Below are 13450 nucleotides of genomic sequence, written 5' to 3' on the forward strand. Positions count from 1 at the left end.
TGCCAGCTGGGGTCCCAGCCACTGGCCCTGCTCAGCCCGCTGCCAACCTGGGGTTCTGGCTGCCCGCCCCTTGCCAGCCAGGGTTCCGGCCGCAGGCCCCACTCTGTTTTTAGCAGTGTGGTATCCCGCTGCTAGAGCCTTTCCCTGCCACAGGAAAAGACTCAGGTAGTGGGGGAAGGCTCCAGCAGCGGGGAAAGGCTCTGCTAGTTCCCCCGTGCTGCAGCCTTTCCCTGCAGCTCCCCAGTGCTGGAGCCTTTCTCTGCTGCATTTCCCCTGCCAGAGCCTTTCCTCATCACAGTAACCACTTAACCTTCTCTTTGTTAAGCTAAACAGATTGAGCTCTTTCAGTCTAGCACTATAAGGCACATTACTAATCCTTTAATCATGCTCGTGGCTCTTCTCTGTTGCTGCTGTTCTTGCAGGCGCTCTTGCTAGAGATCAAATTACATAATGGGTATAAAATGCTGCTGGGGCGGGGCCTTCCAGCTTCTCCACCAACCCCCAAATGCCAATCAACTCTGTGCCCCCCCCAGCCCCTCAATTAATTATGCATTGCCCTCCATCCCCATATCAATTCTGTGCCCCCTCATCCCCACATCCGCTCATTTTGTGTCCCCAGACCTCAAAACTGCCCTTACCCCCATTGCAACTCAGCCCATCCTGCAGCTGTGGCGAGTCAAGGTGTGGGGTGGAGGGGTAGAGAGAGAGAGGGCAGCTCCAGACCTGAGAGGCGAGAGAAGCAGGGAGGCAGCCCTGAGTTGTTGGACTGTTTCCCCTCCCTCCTATACCTACCCTTCCTGTGAAAATGATGTTGCTGCACCTTGTCCCCCCTCCTTTACCCAAACACTTCTGGGTTCCTTGGGGGATTGGGAGAGGAAAGAGCTCTGCCTGCCTCCTAAAGCAGCTCTGATCAGCAGTTTTTCCCCAGGAAGTGGGAAGCCAGCCAGTGAGGGCTGCTGGGCAAGGCTAGAAAGCTCATGAAGGCTGGAGCTTCTCACCATTGTCCGACTGGCTCCAGCAGGAACCAAAATTATGCCACTGCTGATGAAATTGTGATAGTTGGCTACACTGTGTCCTTGGGAACCCAGTAAGTGGCCTTGGGAGGGGGAAATGGGGAAGCTGACATTTGGGGGGCAAACAGCTCATAGGATAGAGGCCTGTAGAAGAAAGAGCACAGGCTGCAAATGTGGTGCAAAGCTGCTATAATGCAGCCCAGTATTTGGCACATGTGTTTACCTAAGTACTTTAAATGATAATTAGTGTATTGTTAAATATGACACACAATTCAGTCTCTGTGTTTATCCTGTGTTTGCTTGTCCAGTGGGAAATTAATTTACTAATGCATTACATGTTTACAGGTAAATGTGAATCCTAAATTACCTTCAGTGACTTGTTTGTTACAGTCCTCCTTGTAGCTGGATTCTCTGTAGAATTTTGTCTTTGTTATCTACACAATAAGCTGAGAATAGAGCTATTACGGAAGGCACAGCAAGTCCTTGGAGAGGCTCCATTACACATAGAAGGCCTGATTCTCTTTTCACTTGCTTAAATTAGGAGTAACTCCAATGAAACCAAGAGAGTTATTTTGGTGTAAATCTAGTGTGAGGAGAATCAGACCCACATGCTCTCACTGGGAACTAATAAAGGCAGAACAGCACTAATTACAGTATTCAACTAATAAGAGATGGGGACGGTAACAGCCAGAAACCGCTGACAAGACTCTTTTCTGCAAGCATGTACACATGAGGTAAGATTCACTGCCCTGCCTCACTCCCTGTGCACTGTTCAGGCCGTTCAAAGGGAGTGGAAAACACACACATTTCCAGCAAAGTGCTGAGCCAGCATATACTCACAACCCTGTCCTACCTCCCTATTGCCCTGGTGTAAGGGGTGTGGCGAGAGCACACTCTGCTCCTGTTATCCTCAGCATGCTGGATGGTTCCTAGAAGCTGCTGTAACTTACACCACTGCTATATCAGGGAGCTATAACCACCTCCCATCCCTGCCATGCCAGGAGGACTTCACTGGCAACAGAATCTGCCCCATGTTGTCAATATCATCTGGCAAATGGTATGTCACTGACTGAAATAAAATCAAAGCACTGGCCTTGATTCTCCATTGCCTTGCACCTTGTTAATCATTTATATCTGTGCAAAATGGATGCATAGCTCTACCAAATCAGAGTTCTACATTCATGCTGGAGCTAGGGTGATCAGATGTCCCAGTATTATGGGCTTTGTCTTATATAGGCAACTGTACACACACACACACACACACCCTGAAAAAAAAGTGTCCCGATTTTTCAAACTTACAATCTGCTCACCCTAGCTGCAGCTATCATTTTGCACCTACTTTGCCCAAGTGTAAATGTCTACACAAGGTGCCTGCTTCCAGGTAAAAGTGAATTACTAAACTATCTAATCAAAACAGAACTAGGACCAGGAGCCAGATTGTCCGCTAGTTTAAACTGATCTTGTTCCACTGAAATCAATGGAGTTATATCCATTTGCACCAAATGAGGATCTGGTTTCAGGAGCTTTAGGAATTTTCCTAAATCTAGTCGCTAAGGAGTCTGGTTGATTTTCCCCTCGCACCACTGGAAATCAGAAGCACCTTGCTGGAAGTCAGTGGAATTGCAATGGTATAAAATCAATCAGGGGATCAATATCGGACCCAAATTTCCTACATATTCTACATATTGCTCTGAAATTCAGAAAGTTCTATTTCTACTATTTTATTTGTAGTAAGGGTGTTGCAAGATAAATTCTGTTAGGGTAAGAGGACTATAAAGTGAAATAGAGCAGTTGTATTTCAGGAAAGGTGATACACTGCAATACAGAGAGCACTGTATTCAGCATGACTGTGATTTGCCTCCGAAAGGATTTGGCATCCCAATCCTTTAGGTGGCTTTAAAAATATTAACCTGCATGTACAGCACTGAAATAAAGTAAACAGCACAATAACAAAACCCAGTTATTTTTCACAAGTGAGGAATGTTTTCTCTTTTGGTGAAATTTTAAATGGAATTCATAATTAATTAAATACAGTTTGTGCCACAGCAGGAGGCCTTTTCTGTCTAAGAATTTCAGGTTAATCATCTTGGTGGACCAACTCAGCAATCTCATTGACTAAACATCCCCAGACGCTTTATTATGTAATCAAGAATTCTCTTTCAAATGGTTAAAGCCTTCACTTGGTAGTTCTTTGCATGGCAAGTCTGCAGTTCTCTGGAGACACCACACAGATCTGTTGGTCAAGGCAGGCTGGGCTTGGCCACAGCTCTGAAGGTCTAGCACAGGGGTTCTCAAACTTCATTGCACTGAGACCCCCCTTCTGACAACAAAAATTACTTCATGACCCCCAGAGGGGTGAACGAAACCTGAGCCCGTCCAAACCCCACTGCCCTGGGTGGGGGGGGCAAAGCCTGAGCCCCACCACTCCAGGCAGGGGAGGCAAAGCTGAAGCTCAAGGGCTTCTGACTCAGGCAGGGGGCCTGTAACCTGAGCCCGGCCACCAAGTGCTGACGGCTTTGGCTTCGGCCCTGGGCAGCGCGGCTCAGGCTTCAACCCCAGGCCCCAGCAAGTCTAAGCCAGCCCTGGCGACCCCATTCAAAGGGAGTTGCGACCCACTTTGGGGTCCCAGTCTACAGTTTGAGAACCGCTGGTCTAGCAGAACAGCTAGTTCAATCTGCTTTCAGCTGCTGCAGGCTCTACCAGTCCTTTCTGTGAGCAACAACACAACCAAAAGAGACGTCTCTATTCTGAAACTTCAGCCAGTTACACTGTAAGTTTGTGGTACCTCTTCTCATGCAGAGGCAGCTCGCTGCAGCAGCCCAGTACAGCTCACCTGGGAAGGCCTCTCAGCAGAGGTGAAAGTGACCGGTACAGTATACCGGTAAGAAGTGGCTGCTGGTTCTGGCCCGTACACAGCTAACAGCACTTTAACGTCGCTGCCCCTTTTGCCCCCCACCCCCAGGGCTGCCAACGGGGGAGGGCAAAGGGGACAGCTGCCCCAGGGCCCAGCAATTTAAAAGGGCCTGGGGCTCCCAGCCACCAACACCACTACTGTGGCAGCAGCCAGAGCCCCGGGCCCTTTAAATCACCACCAGGGCCGCATGTGGCCAGGGCTGGGCAATGTGGAAGGGCTGGCTGGGGAAGGCTATCCCCCCAGCCCCACCCCTTCCACTCAAGGCCCTGCCCCTTCCAGGGGCCCAGAGCCGGGCCTCTGCACCGGTAAGTCTTTTACATTACCTTTACCCCTGCCTCTCAGGCACCCATCAAGCAGCAGAGGGAAAGAGAAGGATGCAGAGGAAGGTGCAAAAATGCTCAGGCTCCCTGGCTCTCTCTCACCTGCTCCCCAGGTGGCCTACCTGACCCCCATATGTTGCCATTCCCCACCACTTTCTCACCTTCCCCTAAGCCTCTGGCTGTGTAGGGAGGACGGGAGAGCATTCCACACATGGAGTAACAGGCAGGTGGTTAAGGGGCCGTTAGTCACTGTTTACATTTATCCTTTTTCTCTGCACCCTCTATGAAAGTGGGAGTCAGCCCATGGGTGGCAGGTGGAGCCCCCCTTTAGGCTAGCCCCGGGCTCCGCCCCTTCTGCCTATGCCCTCCCCACTGCCAGAGGCCCGAGGCCACAAGCCCCCCCATGAGTTAGGTCCTAAAATCAAAAGATTGGCTTAATAAATCTCATTTTTAAAAATATGTCTCTTTCATTGCCTCTGGCCTGTTGTACCTACGGGGTTCACATTTTCAAGCTTTTCTCTGCCACTTCATTTTCCGCATGAAAATGAGAATTTTCAGGTAATCACATGCCTCCAGGAGTTGGGATTTTAAGAAAAATACCAAATATTGTGAGATTTTCAGTAAAACTGTGCCAGTTGCTCTCTGGGCTTTCATGAGACAAAATGGCTGCTGCTATGTGCACGCCTTGCCTGCCACTTCACATTATAAGACCCTGTTTTCAGTTGCTTATAACTTTGACAAATTTTCACTGTGTGGACTGAAATTTTCCAGCCAGGTGTCTGCCTCAGGCTGGACTTTTTTGGAAACTTTCATCCATAATAGTTCAGCTGTTTCCAAGAATGAGGCTAGGGAAAAAATACATTATTTTGTTCCTATTGCATTCTGGTGACCTTTTCGGTGGGAAGCTCTAGTGCCTCAATACATTGAAGGTGGGAGATGAAATTTGATTGGGGATGGCCTTTGTGTCAGATGTGGCTTTTGTGATCCCCATGAAAATCCACCCAAATTTGGCCAAGTTACAAGCCTTTGAAAAATTGCAGTTAGCACATGCTCAGTAGAGACTTTGATTTTTAGCAGCTAATCTCCTCAAAGATCCTATCTGTATGAGGCATGCTCCAGCATGGGGCTGAGTAGGACTTTCTCTGCAAATGCAGCTCTAGGCTGCTGTGAGCCAGGCACCAGAACGGAGATCAGGAATCTCTTCTGTATTCCCAATGGTCCTCTACTGGTGCCCAGCAGCCTAGGAAGTGTGGAGGTGGAAGTTGCCTGATTTGAAAGCGGAGGACCTGTGGAAGGAGTGAGATGGAGACAGGAACTGAAGGCTTGGGGGGACAGGAAGACACTGGGACTGGCTGGGCAAAGAGTCTGGGACTGGAAGCTTGGGATGGAAACAGAAGTCAGTGGAACTGGGATCCAGTGGGTGGAGCAGTGACTGGGATCAGATGAGGAACTGGGGGGGTGACTGAATAAAGAGACCAGGATTGGAATTCAGATGGAGATAAAGGGGAAGCAGATCTGATAAGGACCCATGTGGGTGGAGGACTGGGACAAGGAGCTGGGGCGAGGGGCACTGACATTGGACAAGGAATGTGGGGTGAAAGGAATCTGGGACTGGGAGCCAATAGGGATGGGAAACATTGTGTGTGGGGGGGATGATTGGAGGCTGGGGCAGGATGGATAGAAACAGAGCAGATGAGGAGCCAGGACAGGGGACGTAAAACAGTGCTCTCTCAAAATGACTGTAGACAATTATGCAGTAGTGTTGTAGCCAGGTTGGTCCCAGGATATAGAAGTTGGTCCAATAAAAATAATGACCTCACCCAACTTGTCTCTAAATAAATATTATACATGTTAAAAGTGAATAAGATCATTTTAAAGACAACATTAAATAAAGGTATTATGCTAATAGTATATATTGTATGAATTTGGTTCATCAAAACTAAATGTTTGCTACCATAAAAAAAAAAAAAACTAATAGCAATTGAGTTGAACCTTAGGTGTTGCTAAGGTCAGTGATTCCTATCTGTTGAAGGTCCTATTGTGCATAGGAATGAACCAGTGTTATTGGACACTTATTGACCCAGATACCATTTCAGCATAAGGTTGTCTGATTACTTTGGCTAGGGCCTGATCTTGTGGCCGTTGAATGGTGCAGGATCAGACCCTTACTAAGCCACATACCCATGATCGTAAAGAAGCCATTCTACAGGATGACAAGGTGCACCATGGGCTAATGAAGTCACTAGAGCAGAGAGAGTCCCTGGGGACCTGATTTTGAGAGGAAGAGCGTACCTACAGCTCCCATTGATATCAGTGAGAATTTCAGGTACACTGCATCTTCCAGGATTAGGCCCTATGAGATGAAAGTCTGTGGTGTTTGTTATCCCATGGGACTATTAATAACATGAACCCTATTATATCGTGATAGTAATCCTGCACTTACTTGTTTTAGCTTCAGCACCAAACTCCCTTTCCCAGCTCTTGGCATAAGGAATAATACCAAGGTCTTGTATTATCTACAAGATATTAAAGCAATGCACTATTTTCCCCCAAAGTAGCAACAATTATCACTGGAATTATGCTTTAAAACTCACTTCAACATATTTTTATGAGCTAGAGTAGGGAGATAATTCAGAATAGCATTTAGCCTCATTTTTGAAATAAATTAATAAGATTTTACCTATTTTTCTTATGAATTTGGCTCCTTAACTTATAACTGAGGACTCTGGATCTGATCCTGAAAGATAGCGAGTATCTAAAATTGTGGCTGGGGGCAGTAGGATTGGTGGGTACTTAATACTTTTCAGGATCAGTACTTTTTAATGGCAGTTCACTCTAATTGATCCAGAGAGACAAGCTGGGTGAGATATTATAGGTATTACCTCATCCTTGTCTCTCTAATATCCTGGAACCAACACAGCCACAGCAACACTCTAATTGATCAATACAATTACACTATATACACATATATATATATAATTCTATATAAATATTTTATATTACTGATAACATGAATGATATACTATAAAAAAGATAAAACAAGCAAACATAGGACTAAATTATGGTATGTACCTGGATGCAAGCATACTATTTCTCTGCTACCAATCAAATGACTTTGTATATATGTTTCATGTATACCTATATTGTATTGCAGATGTAATCACCACCACTCATAGTCCCATGTACCTACTACAAGTATGAGACATTCAGAGAATGTACTTATATTAACAGCAATACCACTTTCATCCCTTGATCGACCCCAGTAACATCCTTTAATGGTTCCTGTGTTGCAGTTTTTCTGCAGAGCAGCCTCTTGTGTATTTGAGAGGGCAGGAGCCAGGGTTGTGGTGGCCATTCTATGCCATGTACTCCACCAATAGTTCAGGAACATATGCTGTTTTGCTGACATGGACATATGTGCACCTCCAGCTAGAATCTTGTTATATTTTAATTAGACTTTAGGTGCTTCTTTCAGTACTAAATAACTGCATAATTTAAAACTCTTTTAAATGGCTGAGGGTTTTTTTCTGGTCTTCTGTTACCATCAGAACATCAGTCTGAATTTCATGATTATTGTGAAGTAACAAAGTATTAAGTATTGCAATGTAATCCCTACAATTATTGTAACAATAAATTAACTAAAAACCAAAGAAAGAAAGACAAAGTCTATAAAAGCAGAACTAGAACTGTTAATTAATGGATTAAACATTAAAAAGATCTCCCAAGTGAGGCTAAGTAGCATTCTATGCTATAGGGAATACAGTTATTGATGGGCAGATGAGGTAAACGGAATATTAAGTGCTCAGCATTTCTTGTGAATGAGGTAATAGTTTCATTAATAATAAATGCTAACTGCTTCATGTCCCCTGGGTACCTGGTATTACCTGCATTATCAGTATTTAGAATAGTGCCTTCTTGTTATACAGAAGACTTAAATGCTCCTGTGAATAATATTATTCTTTACTAAAAAGAAAAGCACATTCCTTTCATAGAAGAACATGTATACAGATGAGTTTTTTCCAGCTTTGGTTTTGTCCCTGCACATTATTACAACATGGGCTAAGAAAATGGATCATTCCGAGTAATGAAATTAGGCCATCGATATTTACTGACTGGAACTTGATAGCCACATGTTATTTACAATGAGCTTATGAAAAAGAAATACATAACAGGAAAAAATTAGGATTTTTCAGTTCTTTTAAATAAGTGTATTTAATTAAAAAAAATCTGACTGTACTATAATTTCACTGTATGATCTCAAGGTCTTTAGTAGATCTCTTGATAATGACACTTTAAATAATTTTTATGAATCAATTTGCTTGTTCTTAAGAATCAATTTAAACCCCCATCCAGTCCCAAGTCTGTACCTTGGGACAGTTTAGCTCCAGATCAAGATATGAATTTCATATACATATCCATTTTTATTCTGTTTTTTTTTTTTTTTTTTTTTTTTTGCTCAGACAGGCTAGGGTTTAGGTCTATCAGACATAAGGGTGTCTGTGACAGTACTACTGCCAGTGCTTCTGTGCTGGCAGATGTAACAAAGACCTGCCTAGTTACTGACAATGAAAAATACCACCAACAGGAATCACAGATGTCCAACCCTCAGTGACTAAATAGGCCACTACAGAAAGAACCATTTTGAGAACAATGTCCACATCATCTGAAAGATGTCAAGGCTCAGAGACACTAGTTATTGCCAGGGTGGATTGATTTAAATCAAGGCAATTTAAATGACTAAGTGGAAAGCCACAATTTTAAATGATCAATTTTAATTAACTTTTCCATTTGTACTTCAGCTATTTTCTAAAGAAAGGTGCATTCTCATTGGTTGATACGGCTAACCTAGTGAGGAGAGATTTAAACTAGGTTCTACGAGGTAGGTGACAAAAGCCCAAAGGTAAGTCAAAAACATGGTGACGTGGGAGAAGGGTCGGAATCGGGGAGGAAGGGATGAGCCATTACAGCAGGGATAAGAGAGCGACAAGAGAACATGGGAGGGGAAATCAAATCAGTTTCTCAGATATCTGTATACTAATGAGAGAAGTATGGGGAATAAGCAGGAGAACTAGAAATGATAATTAATAAACACAACTATGACATAGTTGGCATCACAGAGATTTGGTGGGATAATATGCATGACTGGAATATTGGTATAGAAGGGTACAGCTTGCTCAGGGAGGACAGGCAGGGAAAAAGGGGAGGAGATGTTGCCTCATATACTAAAAATGTATATACTTGGACTGAAGTTGAGATGGAAATAGACAGACTTGTTGAAAGTCTCTGGGTAAGGCTAAAAGGGGTAAAAAACAAAAGTGGTGTCTACTACAGACCACCTAACCGGGAAGAAGAGGTGGATGAGGCTTTTTTTAAACAACCAACAAAATCATCCAAAGCACAGGACTTGGTGGTGATGGGGGATTTCAACTACCTAGACATCTGTTGGGAAAATAGCACAGCAGGGCACAGTTATCCAACAAGTTCTTAGAAGTATGGCAAGAGACCACCATGGCTTAATCAGGAGATCTTCATGCAACAGTGGATCACAAGCTAAATATGAGTCAACAGTGTAACACTGTTGCAAAAAAAGCAAACATCATTCTGGGATGTATTAACAGGAGTGGTGTAAGCAGGACACAAGAAGTAATTCTTCCACTCTAGTCTGTGCTAATTAGGCCTCAATTGGAATATTGTGTCCAGTTCTCGGCACTACATTTCAGGAAACATGAACAAGTAGGAGAAAATCCAGAGAAGACCAACAAAAATGATTAAAGGTCTAGAAAGCATGACCTATGAGGGAAGATTGAAAAAACTGTGTGCATTTAGTCTAGAGAAGGGAAGACCAAGAGGGGACATGATAACAGTTTTCAAGTACAGTACATAAAATCTCTGAGGATAAGACAAGAAGCAATGGGCTTAAACTGTAGCAAGGGTGGTTTAGGTTGGACATTAGGAAAAGCTTCCTAACTGTCAGGATAGTTAAGCACTGGAATAAATTACCTAGGGAGGTTGTGGAATTTCCATCATTGGAGATTTGTAAGAGCAGATTAGACAAACAGCCATCAGGGATGGTCTAGATAATACTTAGTCTTGCCATCAGAGAGTCTTGAAATATTTGATACTTTTTCTAAAAGCCAAAGCTGCTGGGGTCATGTGAGCATGTGAGAATCTCGGGGTTTTTTTGTTTTTTGTTTTGGGTGGGGGGTTGAAAGTACAAATGATTTTGTGTGTGTCTGATGCATGGTTTTTGAATGCTTGGGATTGGAAGTCATGCTATTACACACTGACGGTAAGTAAATATAGTCAAGAAAAGCAAAGCCGCCAACTGAATTAATTTCAAATAAACCACCAAATTTTAGTGAAATGATGATTTTGAGGTCACTAAGAGCCCAATCCAGCTCCTATGGGAATCAGAAGGAATTTTTCCATTGACTACAGTGGGAGTTGGACATGACACTAAAGGCCTTGATTAGATTCAAATTAGTGGCTTATGGGTGAAGGCTGCTTATCCTATAATCAGTCCTCTGAATAAATTAATTTCCTACTTTAAAAAACAAACTTTTATTCTGACAAATTTGAAAGTAAAGTTCTGTAGGAGAAGAGAGGTAAATTCAAGGGAATGTTTTTTAAACAATTCAGTGGAATAGTCATTTGATTTTCAGTTTCTGAACAATTTAATGTTCCATCTTTAATCTTTAAATGATATCACTGAAATAATATTGTAATCCCAGCTAGTTTAATGTAATCATTAGCATTTAACAGAACAACATTCCTCATCTATCTTGATTGAATCAGCAATCTCTGCAACTACATCGGTGATACTTCCATTACTGTTATATCAGCCTACTGATACTTTTATAAGGGGTTTATAATTTAGCTGTGCATGTTTTTTTTCTAAACTAAAATTTTGCATACAAGTTTTTGGGGTGGTTGCAATTTATTTCAACTGAATTTAATAAAAGGTGGGCTTGGCTTTATATGATGTAAGGAAATGTTCAGTAGTGTAGCTTCAGACACCTATTGTCCATCTAGAAAAGAAATTTTACCACTATGAAATTCTGCATTTTTAAACCCTGTGTATTCTAATTAATATTACATATTATAATTAGTTTACTATTAAATTTAGAATCATCCAAAAACACTGTATCATTACTTTAGTTTTCATACGGAGAGATTGTCAAAATGGTTTTGCTGTGTGTGGTAATCTGCATGTTAAGGTCCCCATTGTGATCAAGGATGCATTGGTGTATAATGATTCATGTCCTTCCTATAAAACTAGTTATTATGATGCACAGTAGGTTTGGAGCAAAGCAACAAGCCCTGATCGAAAACCTGCTTAAGTTAGTGGAAAGAATCCCTTTGATTCCATTGGTCTCTGGATCAAGCCCTAAAGGGGGAATTAGAACAGGGTCTATCTATATTTATACAAATTTAAAAATGTAGCAAGTATCTAATACAACTCAAGCAATATCTTGAACCTACATGGTTTCTATTGTTTGTGTAGATAAGTAATTTGAGATATGTACAATATTGAGCTTGTAGGATATGAGTTACTCTCCAGAACCCCAAAATCCATGGGGCAAGAAATTTTTTTAACTGTATCATGCAATGTATATACATAGTACTAAGTAAATTTCCAGACCACACAATACTTAAATGCTGAAGTACACAGATATGTATAACAAACTGATATCTATTTATTTGGTGTTACAGAAACATAAGATTTGGGCAGTGTTTTCAAAATGTATCTCTTTAATATTTTACTTTCTTTAGACTTGGTGGGTCAGATGTTCAGCTGGAGGGGTTGTGGGTATGATGGGGTGTCTTCCCCACACTAGCAGAGAAGGGGTTAATAGAGCCCTGGGGAGGCTGTGCTGGAAGCAGCCCATTGGAGAGGGTCTGCAAGGAAAAGCCAATCGGGGCCCAGCAGGCCCATATAAAAAGAGCCATGGGCAGCGAAGGGCCCCTTACTGCTGGGAGCCCAGAGAGTAAGGACTGCATCCTTGGATGGCTGAGAGAACTGTAAGCACCTTGGACAGAGCAGTGCTGGCTCCTGGAACTGAGCAACTGAGGCCCTGAGATAAGGGCAAAGGTGGTTCTGGGGCTATGGGGAAGTGGCCTAGGGAAACAGAGCAGTGTTGATGGACAGAGGAGCAGCAGGAGGCTGCTATTTACAGGTTCCTAGATTGGAGCCTGGAGTAGTGGGCGGGTCTGGGTCCCCCCACACTTGCCACTGGAGAAATGGCTGGACTGTTGGACAGAGATACCTACCCCTGAAAGGGGGAAACACAGATGACAACCTAGCCAGAGAGCTGAATTGAGAAGTGTTCTGAAGTTCTGGGAGCTGAGAGGTGAGCTGTAGGCGGGAGCAGAGACAGAGTGCTGGTGTGCAGATTGCGGACATGGGTGTCAGCCTCGAGCTAATGACCAGCATGAGGCGCCAGTCTAGCAGTGAGGGCTGTATCTTGTGACAACTTGTTGGAGAATGTGGGCATTCAGTTGCCCCTGAGGTAAGGGGTCGGTGTGAAGGACTGAGCACCAGGTGAAGGATTGCTTGAGATAATTGGCCCTGAGGAGAGGGACCTGAAAGAGACTATATAGCACAGTCACCACCCATACAAGAGAGGAGTGTGGCTCAGTGCAGAACAGACACCTCTGAGGTGGACAGGGAGGGAGAAAGGGGGGAAGAGCAAAGACTATGGAGTCATCTTGGGCAGAGGCACTCTTTGCAGAAGGCAGCAAAACCCTCTCAGGCTGGGGCCTGGACTTGCTACTCACAATGAAGGGGATAGACAAGCAGTTAGGGTGGATCCAGGCCCTGCTGATACAGCTGTGGGGAAATCAGCAAAGACTGTAGAAGGCAACCGGTACCTGCAGGAGTACTTACTTGAGATTATGAAGCAGCAGCAGTACTTATTTAGGTGCCGGAGAGAGAAAAAAGGGAGAGGCCATAAGGGCTGGGAGCAAGGGCAAAGGCCTAATGCTTGGAGGCCAGAAGCCTGGCCAAAATTAGTCTGTGGCCAGAAGGGACTTCACAAGGCCATGCTCTATTTGAGTTGTAACGAGGAAGCTCCCCAGGAAATGTGAGCGGCAAGGTTGCTGCTGAGAGAATAGGGGGTGGCATGTTTTTTTGTGGAGAGTTGAGAGACATAGAAAGAAAAGGAATGGCCCAGAGAGGGGTAAAGTTCCCAGGAAGGGGGGAC

This window comes from Trachemys scripta, chromosome 3 (assembly GCF_013100865.1).
Source record: "Trachemys scripta elegans isolate TJP31775 chromosome 3, CAS_Tse_1.0, whole genome shotgun sequence".
In the NCBI taxonomy this organism is placed as follows: domain Eukaryota; kingdom Metazoa; phylum Chordata; order Testudines; family Emydidae; genus Trachemys; species Trachemys scripta.